The sequence below is a fragment of the Salvelinus fontinalis genome, chromosome 3 (assembly GCF_029448725.1).
Source record: "Salvelinus fontinalis isolate EN_2023a chromosome 3, ASM2944872v1, whole genome shotgun sequence".
Taxonomy (NCBI): domain Eukaryota; kingdom Metazoa; phylum Chordata; class Actinopteri; order Salmoniformes; family Salmonidae; genus Salvelinus; species Salvelinus fontinalis.
The window spans coordinates 52,425,968-52,449,052 of NC_074667.1; the positions used below are offsets into that span (position 1 = coordinate 52,425,968).

Here is a 23,085-nt window from a genome sequence, read left to right on the forward strand (position 1 = left end):
TAGCGAGGCTACATACAGACACCGGTTAGTCAGGCTGATTGAGGTAGTATGTACATGTAGATATGGTTAAGGTTAGTGTCCTAAGTTTTCATAACTGTGACCTTAATTGCCTTCCGTCTGTTTTTAATTGTTTTAATTTCACCTTTATTTAACCAGGTAGGTCATTTGAGAACAAGTTCTCATTTTCAACTGCGACCTGGCCAAGATAAAAAAACAACAACACAGAGTTACACGTGGGATAAACAAAAGTACAGGCAATACACAATAGAAAAATCTATATGCAGTTTGTGCAAATGGAGTAAGGAGGTAAGGCAATAAATAGGCCTTAGTAGCGAAGAATTCGCTAAATTGTAATTAAACACTTTACTGATAGATGTGCAGATGATGATGTGCAAGTAGAAATACTGGTGTGCAAAAGAGCAAAAAAAAAGTAAGTAATAAAAACAATATGGGGATGAGGTAGGTTGTTGGATGGGCTATTTACAGATGGGCTGTGTACAGCTGCAGCGATCGGTAAGCTGCTCAGATGCTTAAAGTTAGTGAGGGAGATATAAGTCTCCAACTTCAGCGATTTTTGCAATTCGTTCCAGTCATTGGCAGCGGAGAACTGGAAGGAAAGGCGGCCAAAGAGGTGTCGACCGTCTCTGGAGGCTCCGGACTGCCGACCGTCTCAGGAGGTCCCGGACTGCGGACCGTCTCAGGAGGTCCCGGACTGCGGACCGTCCCAGGATGTTCCGGACTGTGGACCGTCTCAGGAGGTTCCGGACTGTGAACTGTCTCAGGAGGTTCCGGACTGTGGATCGTCTCAGGAGATTTCCGTTCCATTTTTGATGAACAAATAATGTTTTATGTGTAAGATTGTTAAATAAAGAGCAAAATTATTGATTATTATTATATTATTATTTGTGCCCTGGTCCTATAAGAGCTCTTTGTCACTTCCCACGAGCCAGGTTGTGACAAAAACTCACCTTCATTCTTATGTTTAATAACTGTATCGTATAATGTGTGTGTGGCAGGCTTACAATGATGGAAAAAACAAGATTTGAGAGTACGCTGACCCTGGTGCTAGAGGGGGTACGCAGCAGGAGGTTGAATGTTTGAAGGGGTATGGGACTTTAAAAAGTTTGGGAACCACTGCTCTAGCGTAACACTGGTGTTAGTCGCTCACCCGACCTACAGACAAGTGTTTTGGCGCATCTTTCAATGCATTGCACACTAAAAAAGGTAAATAGCCTACCAGTACACCCTATGCCATACGGAGACAGTCACTTCATTCAAGTAACACAAGGGGAAAAACAGGGATAGGCTGTGTAGGCTATGCATGCACTACCTCTCGTAAACCCTAGGCAGCATTCTGCCTTCTCCCCAGTGGTTAGTTTTGTCCTAGTCTGATTAATCAGGCTGTAATACACAATACTTGGTATATAGGGTGAATTCAGAAAACGTGGGATATCATATAAACTAGGACAGCTTAGTCCTGATGTACTTCTTGGTCAGAAAAGTGAAAATCAAAACCATTGTTACTAATCCCTTGCAGAGAAACCACATGATAAAAATCACATCACTTCTTTGGTGTGAAATCAGAGAGAGGGGCAAAGCAAGCTTCAAACAGGAAGCTCACCCCTCGAAGAACACTGTAAAGCAGTGACATAGTTTTTTTCAGCTTTGATGTTAAAGAGCCACTCTGTGAGCACGTGTGTTTTCGGTTGCTCATTAGAAAAAGGGGATTTTAGTGTTTCGATTCCGCATTTTTTAATGAAGTTTGTCCCCCATGAGACACTGTACACAGGGGAAGCCTATTTCACTTCCTCAAAATCCCCAAGATAACTCAAGAAATCTGTAATTAATTTAGACGTTTTTGCAGAAGATGTTTTAGTTGCGCAATTTGACATCTAACTAAGGTGTTTGGTGCAGTATTTCTCAAGTAAAAGAATGTGCATAAACAAAGTCGGGCTGCTGGGCAGATGTGTCTCACCATCTATCAATGCTGTTGGATAGAGAGCAATCACCCAAGCTGTTCACCACATGTTAGTGGGTAAATGGACATCATCAAATCAAACTCAGTTTAAGATGAGACTACTGCCAAAATTATCCTATTTACACTTTATAGTCAATTTTGACACTAGAATAACTGTTTCTGACTCATATTGATGCCACATAGGCCATTTTCAAAGGGATTTGTTGCTTTTTAAAGGCGGTCGTGCTTTAATTATAAAACTGTCACAAATAATGCACTGTGCCAAATTGTGATATAAATGTGCATATTCTATACTGGTCAAAAAAACAAGTTGGCAATATTATGTTAACATTTTGTAATTCTGTCATTTTGTTGCTTTACCAACCACAGCTAGCTAAAGTAGGACAACATGAAGTAGCTACGTGTGACAGTGTTATAGGCTTTTCCAATGGAGGTAAGAGATCCAGTTTACATTAGGGATGCCCCTGTGCTTAGCTTAGGCAGGACTCTGGTTCTTGTGGTACTGTTATCCTGATTCATTTACATGTATTCCAGAGTACAATGGCACCAGACAGAAAAGGTCAATTCAGAAAAAGTGGGACACTTTTTGCATTTCCATCTTCTGTAACCTCGATAACTATCCAACATATTTCCCAACACATGATATATTTCTGAAATCCTCAATATGATAATATAACAACAACGTGTTATATATTATATTAGAGGAAGGCCCAAAAATTGTCAATGACTCCAGTCACCCAAGTCATAGTCTGTTCTTTCTGCTACCGCACGGCAAGCGGTGCCGGACCGCCAAGTCTAGGTCCAAAAGGCTCCTTAACAGCTTCTAACCCCAAGCTATGAGACTGCTGAACAATTGATCAAATGGCCACCCGGACTATTTACATTGACACCCCCCCCCCCCCCCTTTGTTCTTACACTGCTGCTACTCACTGTTTATTATCTATGTGTAGCAGTGTGATGTTGTTCCCCTAGATTACGCACCAAATTGCACACAAGGACCAATTCAAATAGGCCAGGTCAAGAGGGGATGTTAATAATTTGATAATAATAATAATAATTCAGTGTAATTTTTTATTTAATTACAGCTGCATAGCTAATGTTTTTATTTGGTGTACAAACATTTTTTCATACCAATATTGTACATACATGTGATTGTAAAAGTTTTGTATATTTTGGTTTGGCCCATCGCGGGTTATCTGAATTTCCATACCTCTTTATCGTTCTCTTTTTCTTGACCTTCGGCTAGCAAGGTATGTTGTCCTTGGCTCTGAAACTGTTTAATATACAACCGTCATAAGGTTATACAATGTACTGTTTTGCAACCATAAGTTTGTTATAGTGTGGACAGTGTAGGAATTTATGTTAACAAGTTTCACAGAGTTCACTGACTGAGGTATCTGTTGTAACTTGTGAGTACTTGTGACAGTGGTTGAGTGAGTGTCCATGTGCTCGCGCAGGTGCCCGAGAGCTGTGACTGCGCCAAGGGTAACATGTGTGTTGTCTCTTCGTGTGCAGGGCAAATAAAAATATTTCAACGAGCAGACCGTCAGTTGTGGCAGCGTCCTAATTAAAATTACACAACGCAGAACGAACCACGCTACATATGCATAGTCACTTTACTCCTACCTAAAAGTACAAATTACCTCGACTAACCAGTACCCCCGCACATTGACTCCGTACCGGTACCCCCTCTATATAGCCTTGTTACGGTTGCGTAATTTTATTGTGTTGCTTTTAATAACATTTTTTACTTTATTTAGTAAATATTTTCTTAACTCTATTTCTTGAACTGCATTGTTGGTTAAGGACTTGTAAGTAAGAATTTCATTTTATGGTCTACACCTATTGTATTCGGCACATGTGACAAATATCATTTGATTTGATTTACATTTAAGACTTATCCAAAGCAATTTAGTGCTTTGTTCAATGGCACATCGACAGATTTTTCACCTACTCTGACTCTGACAACATTTTGGTTACTGGCAAACCACTTGGCTAACAGCTGCCGTTAGTGCTAAGCGATTAACCAACATTTTGTTTTTTTCCCGGTTATTAAACAACTAATTGACTGACATTGGTTCAATTACTTGAATTCAATTTAGTTCAGTTTTTTTGTGAGCCCAGCACACCGTTTTCTCTAGAGAGAAATCAAGTCAGGAACTACAGTTGAAGTCGGAAGTTTACATTCACTTAGGTTGGAGTCATTAAAACTCGTATTTTCAAACACTCCACATATTTCTTGTCAACAAACTATAGTTTTGGCAAGTCGGTTGGGAGATCTACTTTGTGCATGACACGAGTCATTTTTCCAACAATTGTTTTTAGACAGATTATTTCACTTATAATTCACTGTATCACAAATCCAGTGGGTCAGAAGTTTACATACCCTAAGTTGACTGTGCCTTTAAACAGCTTGGAAAATTCCAGAAAATTATGTCATGGCTTTAGAAGCTAGGCTAATTGACATCATTTGAAGGTACCACGAAGGTACCACGACATCACCTGAAGATACCACGTTCATCTGTACAAACAATAGTACGCAAGTATAAACACCATGGGACCACGCAGCCATCATACCGCTCAGGAAGGAGACACGTTCTGTCTCCTAGAGATGAACGTACTTTGGTGTGAAAAGTGCAAATCAATCCCAGAACAACAGCAAAGGCCCATGTGAAGATGCTGGAGGAAACAGGTACAAAAGTATCTATATCCACAGTAAAACGAGTCCTATATCGACATAACCTGAAAGGCCGCTCAGCAAGGAAGAAGCCACTGCTCCAAAACTGCCATAAAAAAAGCCAGACTACGGTTTGCAACTGCACATGGGGACAGAGATCGTACTTTTTAGAGAAATGTCCTCTGGTCTTATGAAACAAAAATAGAACTGTTTGGCCATAATGACCATTGTTATGTTTGGAGGAAAAAGGGGGAGGCTTGCAAGCTGAAGAACACCATCCCAACCGTGAAGCACGGGGGTGGCAGCATCATGTTGTGGGGGTGCTTTGCTGCAGGAGGGACTGGTGCACTTCACAAAATAGATGGCATCACGAGGAAGGGAAATTATGTGGATATATTGACGCAACATCTCAAGACATCAGTCAGGAAGTTAAAGCTTGGTCGCAAATGGGTCTTCCAAATGGACAACGACCCAAGCATAATTCCGAATCTTACAAACCTGACTCAGTTACACCAGCTCTGTCAGGAGCAAAAAAAATCACCCAACTTATTTTGGGAAGCTACCCGAAACATTTGACCCAAGTTAAACAATTTAAAGGCAATGCTACCAAATACTAATTGAATGTGTGTAAACTTCTGACCCACTGGGAATGTGATGAAATAAATTTAAATCTGAAATAAATCCTTCTCTCTACTATTATTCTGACATTTCATATTCTTAAAATAAAGTGGTGATCCTAATTGACCTAAAACAGAGAATTTTTACTAGGATTAAATGTCAGGAATTGTGAAAAACGGAGTTTAAATGTATTTGGCTAAGGTGTATATAAACTTCCGACTTCAACTGTATGTGGGACACTGGGCTGAAGGGACTTTTCATTAAGCAAATATTGAACCCAGATCAGCGCAGAAACTTGGTAATTATTTACAATGACCATAATCCATTGCTCCTGTTTGTTTTTTCAGGCTCAGACACAGATCTCAGCACAGGAATGACTGCCGTTGTGGCCATGAGGCGGGGGTAAGATAGCGGACAGGGGGGAAAAAAGGAGAAAAGTGGAACACGTTATAAATAAATATGGAATGGGGGAATGCACAAGCCTTCTGGAAGATCTGATGAAGGAGAATATGGCAAGAAGGGAAAAAATGTGGAAAGTGTGTTGTGCACAAGATAGGATAAAAACGGTGACTAGTTGTCCTCTCCGTAGCAGGGCGCCATTAAAAGGAATGATAACTGGAGTGGTGTTAAGTGTTGAGGAGGGCCAACTGAAATGGAAGTTTCCCGGTGTCTGTGACATCCACCGTTTGGTGGAACGCAGACCCGGTAGAGAACGTGGTGAAACAGAGAAGACAATGTCTATACTACTGAGTTTTGATGCAGAGTCTTTATCAGATAAATTCAAGTTATGATGAGTCAGTTATCACGTGAGAGGTTTTGTCCCAAACCCATTACGATGTTTTAGGTGTCAAACTTATGGTCATGTGGCAGCAGTGTGTAGGAGAGAGATTTCTAGATATGAGAAGTGTGCAGGAGGACGAGACAAAAGAATGTGTAGTATCGGTGGAAAAAGTTGTGTGTGTAAACTGTAAGGGTTTACACACACAGCTGTTTCATGGTGCTAGAAATCAGAGGTGTCCGGTGAGAGCAAGGCAGGGTGAGGTTGCCAGTATCAGTTTAAGGTGTAATATTCTGAGGCATTAAAGAGAGTAGTAGAGGAAGATGGGTCCAGGGTGAGGGATTTTAAGAGGATCCCTGTGAGTAGGCCGAGGCCAATAGAGAGTGATAGAAATAGCTTGTGTTTTTTTGGCATTCATGGCCTTGAATGTCAATTGTACTGTAGGAATGGAAGTAAATCACAGAGGATAGATGTTGTGGTGGCAACTGCATAGACTTTGTTTATTTAACTAGGTAAGTCAGTTAAGAACAAATTCTTATTTACAATAACAGCCTACCAGGGAACAGTGGGTTAACTGCCTTGTTCAGGGGCAGAATGACAGATTTTTACCTTGTCTGCTCAGGGATACAATCTAGCAACTTTTCAGTTACTGGCCCAATGCTCTAACCACTAGGCAACCTGCCACCCCGAAAGTACTTGGGTGTATGAGATTTTACTGCAGAAGTTCCCGTCCTCCCAGTGTCCCATCCTCCCAAGCTGCTGGCCTGGAGTAGAATCAGACGGGGGGCCAAAGTAGTGGAATAATGGTGAGGTTTTAACAGGTGCATTGTTATTTGGTAGGGAAATTTTTCTGATACACAGCCAATACAGTAGGAGGCGACATGCACCTATTACATTTGTTTGCGGACCGCCATCATATCAAAGAAGAAGAAAATCTCTGGCTGGATACACTTTTACGCCTGCTACGCTTAGACTGCTACTGACTGCTACCGCTTGAGCAGAGATGAGATGATGACTTTATTAAGCAATGAAAAATTATCAAATAAAACTAAGTAATATACACAACTGAAATTTTTATTATTTCATTGTAATTTCCTATTTTTCTATTGATGTCTACAAAATGTGGACCTGACAGAGACAATAAAATATTTTTACGTTTTTGGAAATTGAATGTTCATTATTTTGGGCTTTGGAATTTCCATTAAACAGTTCTAAAATTATTGTAATGTCATTATTTCATAATTCATTAACAATTATCAAACAGAAATCCATAACCGTGATTGTTTTTTTCATAATTGAACTGAAACCGAACCGACCTCAAAAAGCACTAATCGCTCAGCACTAGCCGCCATACAATTAGGACTGTCATAATGGTGTCCCAGTTTAAATAACCATGCTGTCCTAAAATATGTTTTTGGCTCATTGTACACAAATGGGTGTTCTGGGAATATGATATCAACATGTGTCCTTTTTGTGTGATTAGGAAACATCTTAAATATTTCAGAAATGTATCATGTGTTGGGCTAATATGTTGGATATATGTCGAAAGAGGCTACGGCAGACGTAAATTCAAAAAGTGTCCCACTTTTTCTGAATTCACCCTACATCCTGAAACTAATGCCTGCAAAAAAATTTAAATGTTCCTTACAAGCCAGAATGTTTAATAAAAATACATTATTCTACCAGTTTTTCTACCACTAACTTTTTAGAAAGCAGGTGGTTATGGTTTGGTGGTAAAATGTGTTTTATATTTGATATTCAGTTTTGTCTTGTCAACAGCTATTGAACCAAGCAAGCAATGACAATAAAAATTGTATATTCTGAATCAGGTATGATGGAGAACAATCAACATCTTATTTTGTGTGAATTTGTTTATTTTGTTTATGTTTTAGTTCAGATTTCAATCTGCAAAAAAAAGTTAAATATTAAAAGTGTGGATTGTTCCCCCTGCCAACCTTTTGCTCTTGGTCTTTAGTGGGCCATAGGCTTACATTCTAATCGTCTGCCTAATGGGGGCGCTTTCCTCCGTGGAACAGAACTGCATTTTCTGTTGTGCTAGCAAAAGGTTGGCAGGGGGCAGTGTAATCAAAATGTCTCTGGTATGAAAGCCTACTTAGAGTGCATTCTTTCCTCATCTCTGTTCCTTCATCCACATTTATGAAATGTAAAATCAATTCCGTTAGGCATCCAGCATGATTTACTTAAACCATGTTTGCTTTGCACTCAATTGCAATTTGAGGTCAGTGCAAATGAGCTTACCTTTTCACATTGCCTGTGCAGTCTTTTATGGGAAATGTATAGAACAGTGATTTGTTTTCTCCTGTTAATTAAATTCATTCACATAATGTAGATGAAGGAACGGAGAGCATTATGGAGCAACATTTCTGCCAGCTAACCAACTTGCACTCTTCTTTTTATAGTAAGCAGATGCTCCTCCTCTCTCTACGGCTGGCTTCAATTCCTCTGTTTTCACCTCAGTGTTTAAAATCCTTCCCTGACCTGGTCTTCTTTGTCTCAGGATTTCTGGTTACAGTGTTTTCTTATTTGACTTATCTGACTGTTTTACCATTAGCCTTCCTCTGTCATGTAATCTACGATGTGAAACAAAATACATTTGCATTATACACTGAGTGTATAAAACATGAAGAACAACTTCCTAATATTGAGTTGCATAATTGATCATAGCTTTCACCTGGATTCACCTGATCAGTCTATGTCATGGAAAGAGCAGGTGTTCTTAATGTTTTGTACACTCAATGTATATTTGCACTTACTTATATATATTTTGTACATAGTATACGCAGACATTGACATGTGCATGTCAATTTTTGAGAATGCATATTATGGTATGAGTAATGGAAAAGGTAGCAGGGCAATTCCACAATAACATAATTAGGCTGAGACTGATTTTCCACTTTAAAATGTCAAAGTTGAAGAAAACATACAACTCTACGCACAAGGACTACTAAAATCTATACAGAAATGACCACAAAACACATTTACTGGAAGAACTGTGGAGATGCAAAGTTTGGGGATGAAATGATGGTAAAATCTCCCTCAGTTATTTATGCAACCACATTTTTCAGAAACTGTTAAATAACTGCTCCAAATTAAGATTCAAAGAGGTGTGCAGAAAGAATGGGGTGTCATCTATGACATGATACCTTGAGTTTAAAAAATCTATTTTGGTTATTGAACTACAGTAAGTGTAGTGGATTTACACCTGGTAACAGAATTACGGTAATGTAATTACATCAATGGTCCCTGTACTACAAAGAAATGCATGATTATGGATATGAATGTCATTCTTTTCACAGTGATGTATCTTGAATAGGTACACAAAGGTAGAAATATGCAACATCATCCTTTGTATACAGTGCATTTGAATTGTATTCAGAGCCCTTGACTTCTTCCACATTTTGTTACGTTACAGCCTTATTCTAAAATGTATTAAATTCATTTTTCCCTCATCAATCTACACACAATACCCCATAATGACAAAGCGAAAACAGGTTTTTAGAAATGTTTGCAAATATATTACAAATTAAAATCAAAAATACCTTATTTACATAAGTATTCAGACCCTTTGCTATGAGACTCGAAATTGAGCTCGGGTGCATCCTGTTTCTATTGATCATCCTTGATTGGACTTGATTGGATTCCACCTGTGGTAAATTCAATTGATTGGACATGATTTGGAAAGGCACACACCTGTCTATATAAGGTCCCACAGTTGACAGAGCATGTCAGAGCAAAAATCAAGCTATGAGGTCGAAGGAATTGTCCGTAGAGCTCTGAGACAGGATTGTGTCGAGGCACAGATCTGGGGAAGGGTACCAAAAAAAAGTCTGCGGCATTGAAGGTCCACAAGAATACAGTGGCCTCCATCATTCTTAAATGGAAGAAGTTTGGAACCACCAAGACTCTTGGTAAATGGGGACCCCAAGAACCCAATGGTCACTCTGACAGAACCCCAGAGTTCCTCTGGAGATGGGAGAACCTTCTAGAAGGACAACCCTCTCTGCAGCACTCCATCGATCAGGCCTTTATGGTAGAGTGGCCAGACGGAAGCCACTCCTCAGTAAAAAGCACATGGCAGCCCGCTTCGAGTTTGCCAAAAACACCTAAAGGACTCCCAGACCATGAGAAACAACATTCTCTGGTCTGATGAAACCAAGATCGAACTCTTTGGCCTGAATGCCAAGCGTGAAGGTAACCTGTGACCATCCCTACGGTGAAGCGTGGTGGTGGCAGCATCATGCTGTGGGATGTTTTCAGCGGCAGAGACGAGAAGACTAGTCAGGATCAAAGGAAACAGAGGACAGAGAGAACCTTGATGAAAACCTGCTCCAGAGCGCTCAGGACCTCAAATTGGGGCGAGGTTCACCTTCTAACAGGACAACGCATGAGTGGCTTCAGGACAAGTCTCTGAATGTCCTTGAGGGGCCCAGCCAGAGCCCAGACTTAAACCCGATCTAACATCTCTGGAGAGACCTGAAAATAGCTGTGCAGCGACGCTCCCAATCCAACCTGACAGAGATTGAGAGGATTTGCAGAGAAGAATGGGAGAAACTCCCCAAATACAGGTGTGCCAAGCTTATAGCATCAAACCCAAGAAGATTCGAGGCTGTTTGCTGCCAAAGTTGCTTCAACAAGTACTGAGTAAAGGGTTTGAATACTTGTGTAAATGTGATATTTCAGTTTAAACATTTTATGTTTGTGCTTTGTCATTATGGGTTGTTGTGTAGATTGATAAAGGGGAAAAAACTATTTAATCCATTTTAGAATACGGCTGTAACATAACAAAATGTGGAAATAGTGAAGGGGTCTGAATACTTTCCGAATGCACTGTATATGTGTATTCTACACACTGGCTATTATTCAAATGAACTCTGCCCCCAAACAAGACCAAATTTGGTTAGTCCGGACCAAAACTGAACCAATCATAGATTGTTTCACAAGTTTTGACATCACAGTACAGCACAGTCGAGCACAATAGAGTACAGTACATCACAGTAGAGTAGAGTTCAGTACATTATTGTACAGTACATAATAATTATTTTTAAAAATGTAAATAATATTTAACCTTTATTTAACTAGGCAAGTCAGTTAAGAACAAATTCATGTTCTACAATGACGGCCTTCCCCGGCCAAAACCACCCCTAACGACGCTGGGCCAATTGTGCGCCGCCCTATGGGACTCGCAATCACTGCCGGTTGTGATACAGCCCGGGATCGCACTAGGATCTGTAGTGACTCCTCTGGCACTGAGATGCAGTGTCTTAGACCGCTGCTCCACTCGGGAGCCCTAATGTACTCTACTATACAGTGCTTCATTGTATTGTACTGTGCTGTCCAAACTTGTGTAACATAGACGTCTATGATTGGTTCAGATTTGGTCCGGTCACCTATCATGGAATTCTATATTAGTGCCAAATTAAGGCCGGTCTGGACTGACCCAAAAAACAATGTCTGTGGATGTTGAAATCAGGGCCCGTCCAGACCGGCCTGAAAAACAAAGTCTGTGGATGTTGAAATTAAGGCCAGGGCAGACTCACCAAATTTGGACTACTTTTCAACGTCCATGGACATCCGGTGTCAGTCGGTGCTCAGTGGGTGTGGATGCTGGTTACAGTAAATGGAAAGACAGGGAGCTCATGGGTAGGTGTCAGTAAGAGCAGGGAGAGGTAACATTAACTGGAAATACGCAGAGGGAGGGATGGATTGTCCAGACTGTTTTCACACTCAATTTGACCACCAGACGACAGAAAGAGAAGGAAAACAGTTATGAACTGAACATAACAGTATGCAAGTGGAAGAGAGGACAGTAGCAGGTGACCCAACTGTGGTTTGTGACTACTATGATTTCCCATTGTTGCCATTTCAATTGCAGTAAATCCGTTAGTGATTTTTAGGTAATTCTGTAACTGATTTGCTAACAGAACTTTGTAATTCATAAACCAAAAATGATACCAGAAAAAAAATATAATTGGCAGGTCTACCTTTACTTGTTACCTCTGTGAAATGTCATTATCCTCCCTCATGGGGGAGAGAAATTCAAAAATACCTTTAAGATATGTGTGTTTTTAGTAACAGAATTACAAGGCACAAGGCAATGTTTCTTAAACTTATAGAAGTCAAATAATTTCTCCAAAACTAAGTGTTGATATTAGTTGGCAGGGGTCTTTACTTCAGTATTATTGTGTTTTGGTGTATTTCTAATACCTTTTAAGACTTTTTCTGTAAGGTTTTTCTAAGACCCGTTTTCCTTCTGTTTGACCAGATGCTTAATTTTATACATGGAACATTTTTGTGTTTTTTCCCCCAAAACATATCAACTCTTAGCTTTCATTTGACACCCAATTGGATATGCTCCTTTGAACATCACATGTTGGTGTTCAGATGTGTTCAGATATGTTTCACCTGGAAATTACCAGCATTACTTTGCATTATAAAATTATTTGTAAAACAACATTACCAATCTCAATAAAAAGAAAAGTGAACCTGTCTGATACCAGTCATTTGATTTAGTTTTAATATGTCAAACATATCATGACAGAACATTATGTGACATCCAGATGATCATGCATCTGACTTGGAACGTGCATCAAGCATGTTTTACAGTAATGGAGGGTAGTCTTAGCTGGAGAATAGATGTTTTAATTGGATGACTTGTGTTATGCACAGACAGGTTGTGGATTGCAATGGATTTAGTGACGGAAGAAGATCAGTTGGACTGGATAAGCTTAGCAGTGATAGCTGATAGTTTGTCGGGAACAGCGAGTAAATATTGTAGGTTTACTTCTCATCATATGTACATATTTTCTTCATAATATATTTGATAAGGTTTCCAACATTGTAGACCTACCTGAACCCTATAGCACACAGACAGCTCCTATGTGTGATGTATGAACCACCCAGCACTTTCACCTGTATTTTCGAATACGACAAGCATGTAACCCTTCTAACCTTTACCATCTTCACATCATGTTGTTACTATTGATTATTATAAGCTATTCGTCAAACAAATGAACATCAAAATATGTATGTGCCTCCTTCCGAATGGGAATGCAGCACAGACAGGACTGTTACACAAGGTGAGGCATCCTCACCTTAGGTATCCCACTTAGCAGCTTCCCACTATCCCTGTTAAGAGCCTTAGGCATGTTTCTGGAAAGAGCTGAGCAGCTAAAGCGATTACTACAGGTCACACAAGTCGAAAGTCCCAAGGATTAAGACAAAGAAGGCAGGAGAGGGAATGAGGTGAATGGGGCGGTAGGGGGGGAATGGCTAATTATATTGACCTACCAAGGAACTAAGCGGTTACACACAAATATTAAAGTACATTACTTTCACAATATGCCATTTGGAATGTATAATGCAGCAAAACACAAGCAAAAAAACAAAAAGTTAGGTGTTAAACAAAATTCCTCTGTCAGGTTACTCAATATTGGCCAAATAGATATGCACGTGCAACTAACATTTTTAAAAGACGTTAATAGGATATTTGAACAACAAATGTCAGTTATATGTGCAGATCTGATATTAAAACATTTATGAGCTCATGGTTGTTCCAGAACTACAGGTAAAGAAAACTAGCGTGTCTTTGAGCATGTGTAGCCTACGTGTGAGAGAGGGGCTGTGTGATGTGCTAAGGAGGAGAGTAATTAACCAATTAACTACTTAGCCAATTAACAAATTAAGATAACAGCAAGGTACGCTAATAGACTTCAAAAGGACAGTCTTATTAATTGATTTATTTGCTCAAATAGAAAGACAGTTTGTGCACAATTAGAAAAAACAACAGTATGTGCAGGAGGGAGGGGGAAAGCCCAAAATGCTTGTTGAGTAACTTCCCCTAGTGGTCATAAATCACACAAATTCAGCAGTGTGGACAATTTAAATTAGACGCAAAAGAGGTAAAAGAAAAGAACATCTAAGCAGAAAGTCAAGCTACTGGGGGTGTAGAGCCTGATTAAACATGTTAACCATATGACTTCCTGACTTTCAGTGAACAAAACAGATAAGTGAAAAGTGAAATGCATCTCATGTTAATTGTTAATATTTTCCACAGATTAAGCTTTTTTATCCAAACTTTGATAAGCTTTGGTTGCCTAAAATCAATACAATTTCATCATTCTTAATTTGACATGAGTTCACTACATATACATTGTAGCATTTTTCTGAGATTATATTTTTTCTGAGAAGCAATTTATTTTTGGGATATGTTTTTTTAAGATTTCATATATTTTCTGTAAGAAATTACTCAGTAAAATTTTTATATCCTGTTATTCAGTTTTTGCCCTTGCTCTTTAAAGTATAAATGTACCTTCTCAAGAGGTCAGTAAACCTTCTCAAGCCAAGTGCTAAACAATCAAGCCTTGATACCTTAATCAAATCAATGTATCATGTAATTAGCACAAATTAAGCCTTTACAACGTAAGTTCCAAGAATTCTGGTATGCCAGAATTAGACCTTTAATTATGGTGACGCACCTGTTAATTAGCTAATGTGTTAATTAATGAGATTGTGGGAGTGCCTGTTGAAGCACCTTCAGTAAAAGGAGAAAATTAAGGTTAAAGGTTGAGTAAGCAACCCTGTTCTGAGTGAGAGGCAACACCGAGGTAGCGAGAAAGGAGGTGTGATGAACCCAACTCTGTCCTCCCTCCCTCTAAAGATCGCAGTCAGCTGATGAAAAATGTTTTGAGAAAGTTTGCTGGCGGAGCGAAGCAACGAGGCGGGTTATATTTTAATAAAGGATAAAGTATTGTCCTGTAGTTGTTTATGGGCGAGGGACGCCTCGGAAATGGAGTCCCTAGAGAAAGCAAGAACAAGATGGTTGTCAGGAGTAGTGCAGTATTATCATAAGGAGACGTGTTCTTGGAAAACCGAGAAGGAATGGAGGGAAAAAGAGAGGGAGAGGAGGTCTGAGAGAGGGAAGAAGAGGGTGAGCTTGAGTCGGATAAAAATGGTGGGAAAAGGGAGATGGTTTGTTAAAGAAGAATGGTAGAAAGTGTAAGCAGAGGGAGCTGGAGACAGGAGGAGAAATGGAAGTGAATGAGGGTGAAGTATCGGAGGTGGTAGGTGTGGTGAAGTTATGCACCGAGACAGAGGTATGCACCGAGGATCAGGAAAAAGCTGAGTCTGACAGTAGGAGTGAAGTTAATGGAAAAAGTGGACTCTTGCCTCTTGGCTGATCCATTTCTGGTTTCACGGTGGGTGAAAAAATAATTGGGTAATGTGGAATCGGTGAGGGTAACCAGAAGTGGTCTAGTGATAATTGTTTGTTTCTGTTGGTCGCAGGGAGAATGCTCTCAGAGTAAAACGAATGGCAAGATAAGTGAATTGTTTCGTTTTCAAGAAAAGGGCACCAATGAAAGGAGAAATAACTGGGCTAGCAGTAAATATAAAAGTTGACCAGCTGAAGGGAAAGATTCCCGGTGTATGTGATGCTCTTCATTTGATACGACGCAGACAGGGTGGCAAGAGTGGGGAAACAGAAGAGTCATTGCTCTTTTGAGTTTTGAAGTTGAGCCTTTGCCCGACAAAGTGAAGTTAGGATATACAGTTGAAGTCAGAGGTTTACATACACCTTAGCCAAATATATTTAAACTCAGTTTTTCACAATTCCTGACATTTAATGCCAGTAAAAATTCCCTGTCTCAGGTCAGTTAGGATCACCACTTTATTTTAAGAATGTGAAATGTCAGAATAATAGTAGAGAGAATTATTTATTTCAGCTTTTATTTCTTTCATCACATTCCCAGTGGGTCAGAAGTTTACATAGACTCAATTAGTATTTGGTAGCATTTCCGTTAAATTGTTAAATTTGGGTCAAACGTTTGGGTAGCCTTCCACAAGCTTCCCACAATAAGTTGGGTGAATTTTGTCCCATTCCTCCTGACAGAGCTGGTGTAACTGAGTCAGGTTTGTAGGCCTCCTTGCTCGCACACTCTTTTTCAGTTCTGCCCACAAATTGTCTATGGGATTGAGGTCAGGGCTTTGTGATGGTCATTCCAATATGACTTTGTTGTCCTTAGGCCATTTTGACATAAATTTGGAAGTATGCTTGGGGTCATTGTCCATTTGGAAGACCCATTTGCGACCAAGCTTTAACTTCCTGACTGATGTCTTGAGATGTTCATTTATTTCACCTTTATTTAACCAGGTAGGCCAGTTGAGAACAAGTTCTCATTTACAACTGCGACCTGGCCAAGATAAAGCAAAGCAGTGCAACAAAAAACAAAAACAGAGTTACACGTGGGATAAACAAAAGTACAGTCAACACACAATAGAAAAATCTATATACAGTGTGTGCAAATGGAGTAAGGAGGTAAGGCAATAAATAGGCCATAGTAGCGAAGTAATTACAATTTAGCAAATGAACACTGGAGTGATAGATGTGCAGATGATGATGTGCAAGTAGAAATACCGGTGTGCAAAAGAGCAAAATAAGTAAATTAAAAACAATATGGGGATGAGGTAGGTAGTTCGATGGGCTATTTACAGATGGGCTGTGTACAGCTGCAGCGATCGGTAAGCTGCTCAGATGCTTAAAGTTAGTGAGGGAGATATAAGTCTCCAACTTCAGCAATTTTTGCAATTCGTTCCAGTCATTGGCAGCAGAGAACTGGAAGGAAAAGCAGCCAAAGACGGGCTGGCGTTGGGGATGACCAGTGAGATATACCTGCTGGAGCGCGTGCTACGGGTGGGTGTTGCTATGGTGACCAGTGAGCTGAGATAAGGCGGAGCTTTACCTAGCAAAGACTTATAGATGACCTGGAGCCAGTGGGTCTGGCGACGAATATGTAGCGAGGGCCAGCCGACGAGAGCATACAGGTCGCAGTGGTGGGTGGTATATGGGGCTTTGGTGACAAAACGGATGGCACTGTGATAGACTGCATCCATTTTGCTGAGTAGAGTGTTGGAGGCTATTTTGTAAATGACATCGCCGAAGTCGAGGATTAGTGGATAGTCCGTTATACGAGGGTATGTTTGGCAGCATGAGAGAAGGAGGCGTTGTTGCGAAATAGGAAACCGATTCTAGATTTAATTTTGGATTGGAGATGCTTAATATGAGTCTGGAAGGAGAGTTTACAGTCTAGCCAGACACCTAGGTATTTGCAGTTGTGCACATATTCCAAGTCAGAACCGTCCAGAGTAGTGATGCTAGTCGGGCGGGCGGGTGCGGGCAGCAATTGGTTGAAGAGCATACATTTAGTTTTACTAGCGTTTAAAAGCAGTTGGAGGCCACGGAAGGAGTGTTGTATGGCATTGAAGCTCGTTTGGAGGTTTGTTAACATAGTGTCCAAAGAGGTGCCAGATGTATACAGAATGGTGTTGTCTGTGTAAAGGTGGAACAAGGAATCACCCACAGCAAGAGCGACATCGTTGAAATATACAGAGAAAAGAGTCGGCCCGAGAATTGAACCCTGTGGTACCCCCATAGAGACTGCCCGAGGTCCGGACAACAGGCCCTCCGATTTGACACGCTGAACTCTATCTGAGAAGTAGTTGGTGAACCATGCGAGGCAGTCATTTGAGAAACCAAGGCTGTTGAGTCTGCCGATAAGAATACGGTGATTGACAGAGTCGAAAGCCTTGGCCAGGTGCATAGTACTGTCTTTTATCGATGGTGGTTATGATATTGTTTAGTACCTTGAGTGTGGCTGAGGTAACCAGCTCGGAAACCAGATTGCACACCGGAGAAGTTATGGTGGGATTCGAAACGGTCAGTGATCTGTTTGTTAACTTGGCTTTCAAAGACTTTAGAAAGGCAGGGCAGGATGGATAAAGGTCTGTAACAGTTTGGGTCTAGAGTGTCACCCCCTTTAATAAGGGGGATGACCGCGGCAGCTTTCCAATCTTTAGGAATCTCGGATGATATGAAAGAGAGGTTGAACAGACTGGTAATAGGGGTTGCAACAATGGCGGCGGATAATTTTAGAAAGAGGGTCCAGGTTGTCTAGTCCAGCTGATTTGTACGGGTCCAGGTATGCAGCTCTTTCAGAATATCTGCTATCTGGATTTGGGTGTAGGAGAAGCTGGGGAGCCTTGGGAAAGTAGCTGCGGGGGGGGGGGGGGGGGGGGGGTTCAGAGCTGTTGGCCGGGGTTGGGGTAGCCAGTAGGAAATCATAGCCAGCTGTAGAGAAATGCTTATTGAAATTCTCGATTATCGTGGATTTATCGGTGGTGACAGTGTTTCCTAGCCTAGGTGCAGTGGGCATCTGGGAGGAAGTGCTCTTATTCTCCATAGACTTTACAGTGTTGCAAAACTTTTGGGAGTTAGAGCTACAGGATGCAAATTTCTGTTTGAAAAAGCTAGCCTTTGCCTTCGTAACTGACTGTGTGTATTGGTTCTGTTACGGCTGTCGCTTTCCTCATCCTCAGATGAGGTGAGGAGAGAAGGATCTTCAGACCAAAATGCGGAATCAGGGAAATAAGCCATCTTTATTACAAATACGACGGCCACTAAACAAAAACAAAACACTTTCAAAACTTACACAAAATAACAAAACGGAACGAACGGAACCTGAACATAAACTTACATCGACAAACGTAAACTCACGAACAGGAACGTTACATCGAAACGTACGAACAGCCAAACAGCCCCGATAGTGAATAACATCGAACACAACGAAGACATCACAGGAGACAATCACCCACAAACAAACAGTGAGAATGCCCTACCTAAATATGACTCTTGATTAGAGGAAAACGCAAACCACCTGCCTCTAATCAAGAGCCATACCAGGCAAACCAAAAACAACATAGAAACAGATAACATAGACTGCCCACCCAAAACTAACGCCCTGACCATAAACACATAAAAACTAACATAAATAGGTCAGGACTGTTACAGTACCCCCCCCTCAAGGTGCGAACGCCGGGCGCACCAGCACAAAGTCCAGGGGAGGGTCCGGGTGGGCAGTTGACCACGGTGGTGGTTCCGGCTCAGGACGCTGTCCCCACACCACCATAGTCACTCCCCTCTTCTGTCTACCCCCTCCACTGACCACCCTAAAACTACTTTCCCCAAAATAAACAGCCAGCACCGGGACAAGGGGCAGCACCGGGACAAGGGGTAGCACCGGGACAAGGGGCAGCACCGGAACAAGGGGCAGCACCAGGATAAGGACCAGCACCGGAATAAGGGGCAGCACCGGGACAAGGGGCAGCACCGGGACAAGGGGCAGCACCGGGACAAGGGGCAGCACCGGGACAAGGGGCAGCACCGGGACAAGGGGCAGCACCGGGACAAGGGGCAGCACCGGGACAAGGGGCAGCACCGGGACAAGGGGCAGCACCGGGACAAGGGGCAACACCGGGACAAGGGGCAGATCCCGGCTGAAGGACTCTGGCAGGTCCTGTTTGGACGGCTCTGGCAGGTCCTGGCTGGACGGCTCTGGCAGGTCCATGCAGGCTGACGGCTCTCGACGCTCATGGCAGGCTGACGGCTCTCTACGCTCATGGCAGGCTGACGGCTCTCGACGCTCATGGCAGACTGACGGCTCTCGACGCTCATGGCAGGCTGACGGCTCTCGACGCTCATGGCAGGCTGACGGCTCTGACGGCTCTGGCTGCTCATGGCTCTCTGACGGCTCTGGCTGCTCATGGCTCTCTGACGGCTCTGGCTGCTCATGGCTCTCTGACGGCTCTGGCTGCTCATGGCTCGCTGGCGGCTCTGGCAGATCCTGTCTGGTTGGCGGCTCTGGCAGATCCTGTCTGGTTGGCGGCTCTGGCAGATCCTGTCTGGTTGGCGGCTCTGGCAGATCCTGTCTGGTTGGCGGCTCTGGCAGATCCTGTCTGGTTGGCGGCTCTGGCAGATCCTGTCTGGCTGACGGCTCTAGCGGCTCCTGTCTGGCTGACGGCTCTAGCGGCTCCTGTCTGGCGGATGGCTCTGTGGGCTCATGGCAGACGGGCGGCTTTGCAGGCTCATGGCAGACGGGCGGCTTTGCAGGCTCATGGCAGACGGATGGCTCAGACGGCGCTGGGGAGACGGATGGCTCAGATGGCGCTGGAGAGACGGATGGCTCAGATGGCGCTGGGGAGACGGATGGCTCAGATGGCGCTGGGGAGACGGATGGCTCAGATGGCGCTGGGGAGACGGATGGCTCAGATGGCGCTGGGGAGACGGATGGCTCAGATGGCGCTGAGGAGACGGATGGCTCAGATGGCGCTGGGGAGACGGATGGCTCAGATGGCGCTGGGGAGACGGATGGCTCAGATGGCGCTGGGGAGACGGATGGCTCAGATGGCGCTGAGGAGACGGATGGCTCAGATGGCGCTGGGGAGACGGATAGCTCTGTAGGGAGGAGAAGGAGAGACAGCCTGGTGCGTGGTCTAGGCACCGGCTGCGCTGGAGAGGAGGAAACAGCAGGAGAGAGAACCCGGAGAGACAGCCTGGTACGGGGGGCTGCCACCGGAGGACTGGTACATGGAGGTGGCACCGGGTCTACCGGACCGTGAAGGAGGACACGTGCTCTTGAGCACCGAGCCTCCCCAACCCTACCAGGTTGAATGAACCCCGTAGCCCTGCCAGTGCGGCGAGGTGGAATAGCCCGCACTGGGCTATGCAGGCGAACCGGGGACACCACCTGTAAGGCTGGTGCCATGTACACCGGCCCGAGGAGACGTACTGGAGACCAGCTACGTTGGGCCGGCTTCATGGCACCCGGCTCGATGCCCAACCTAGCCCTCCCAGTGCGGCAAGGTGGAATAGCCCGCACTGGGCTAAGCACGCGTACTGGGGACACCGTGCGCTTTACCGCATAACACGGTGTCTTACCAGTACGACGCCTTCTACCTCCACGGTAAGCACGGGGAGTTTGCTCGGGTATCTTACCCGGCTTTGCCACACTCCTCGTGTGCCCCCCCCCAAGAAATTTTTTGGTCTGACTCACGGGCTCCCAACCGCGTCGTCGCGCTGCCTCCTCATACCAGCGCCGCTCAGCCTTCGCTGCTTCCAATTCCTCCTTTGGACGGCGATATTCCCCTGGTTGAGCCCAAGGTCCTCTACCGTCCAAGATCTCCTCCCAAGTCCAGAAGTTCTTGTTGCGCCGTCGAGCATTCCCATACCGCTTGGTCTCTGTTTGTTGGTCTTAGCGTGGTGGGTGATTCTGTTACGGCTGTCGCTTTCCTCATCCTCAGATGAGGTGAGGAGAGAAGGATCTTCAGACCAAAATGCGGAATCAGGGAAATAAGCCATCTTTATTACAAATACGACGGCCACTAAACAAAAACAAAACACTTTCAAAACTTACACAAAATAACAAAACGTAACGAACGGAACCTGAACATAAACTTACATCGACAAACGTAAACTCACGAACAGGAACGTTACATCGAAACGTACGAACAGCCAAACAGCCCCGATAGTGAATAACATCGAACACAACGAAGACATCACAGGAGACAATCACCCACAAACAAACAGTGAGAATGCCCTACCTAAATATGACTCTTGATTAGAGGAAAACGCAAACCACCTGCCTCTAATCAAGAGCCATACCAGGCAAACCAAAAACAACATAGAAACAGATAACATAGACTGCCCACCCAAAACTAACGCCCTGACCATAAACACATAAAAACTAACATAAATAGGTCAGGACTGTTACAGGTTCCTGACTTCACTGAACAGTTGCATATCGCAGGGACTATTCGATGCAAGTGCAGTCCGCCACAGGATGTTTTTTATTTTTTTATTAAAAAAAATATATATATTATAAATTTTTTAGCCCCTTTTTCTCCCCAATTTTCGTGGTGTCCAATCGCTAGTAATTACTATCTTGTCTCATCGCTACAACTCCCGTACGGGCTCGGGAGAGACGAAGGTCGAAAGCCATGCGTCCTCCGAGGCACAACCCAACCAAGCCGCACTGCTTCTTTAACACAGCGCGCCTCCAACCCGGAAGCCAGCCGCACCAATGTGTCGGAGGAAACACCGTGCACCTGGCCCCCTTGGTTAGCGCGCACTGTGCCCAGCCCGCCACAGGAGTCGCTGGAGCGCGATGAGACAAGGAAATCCCTACCGGCCAAACCCTCCCTAACCCGGACGACACTAGCCCAATTGTGCGTCGCCCCACGGACCTCCCGGTCGCGGCCGGCTGCGACAGAGCCTGGGGGCGAACCCAGAGACTCTGGTGGCGCAGTTAGCACTGCGATGCAGTGCCCTAGACCACTGCGCCACCCGGGAGGCCCTGCCACAGGATGTTTTTGTGCTGGTCGAGGGCAGTCAGGTCTGGAGTGAACCAAGGGCTATATCTTTTCTTAGTTCTACATTTTTTGAAAGGGGCATGCTTATTTAAGATGGTGAAGAAATAAATTTGAAAGAACAACCAGGCATCCTCTACTGACGGGATGAGGTCAATATCCTTCCAGGATACCAGGGCCAGGTCGATTAGAAAGGCCTGCTCACTGAAGTGTTTTAGGGAGCGTTTGACAGTAGCGTTTAACGGATGATATCTATGAGCATGCCCATGGTTACAGATTTAGGGTTGTACCTGGTGGGTTCCTTGATCATTTGTTTGAGATTGAGGGCATCTAGCTTCGATAGTAGGACACCCGGCGGGGTGTTAAGCATATCCCAGTTTAGGTCACCTAGCAGTACAAACTCTGACGATCGATGGGGGGGCAATCAATTCACATATGGTGTTCAGGGCACAGCTGGGAGCTGAGGGGGGTCTATAACAGGCGGCAACCGCGAGAGACTTATTCCTGAAGAGAATATTTTTTTAAATTAGAAGCTTGAACTGTTTGGGCACAGACCTGGAAAGTATGACAGAACTTTGCAGGCTAACTCCTCCCCCTTTGGCAGTTCTATCTTGATGTAAAAAGTTGGAGTTGGAGTTGGAAATTTCAGGACTTTTGGTGGCCTTCTTAAGCCAGGATTCAGACACGGTAAGGACATCAGGGTTGGCGGAGTGTGCTAAAGCAGTGAGTAAAACACATTTAGGGAGGAATCTTCTAATGTTAACATGCATGAAACCAAGGCTTTTACGGTTACAGAAGTCAACAAATGAGAGTGCCTGG

The 23,085-nt window shown here is 43.4% G+C and overlaps 1 long non-coding RNA gene across 1 annotated transcript; it reads left to right on the forward strand.

The window, feature by feature from the left end:
• The first annotated feature begins 3,231 nt into the window (after positions 1-3,231).
• On the forward strand, positions 3,232-12,560 carry LOC129851098 (uncharacterized). The gene is made up of 3 exons (XR_008758934.1): positions 3,232-6,857; positions 7,831-7,880; positions 8,472-12,560. It is a non-coding gene; the product is annotated as an uncharacterized LOC129851098 (long non-coding RNA).
• Positions 12,561-23,085: the final 10,525 nt, after the last annotated feature.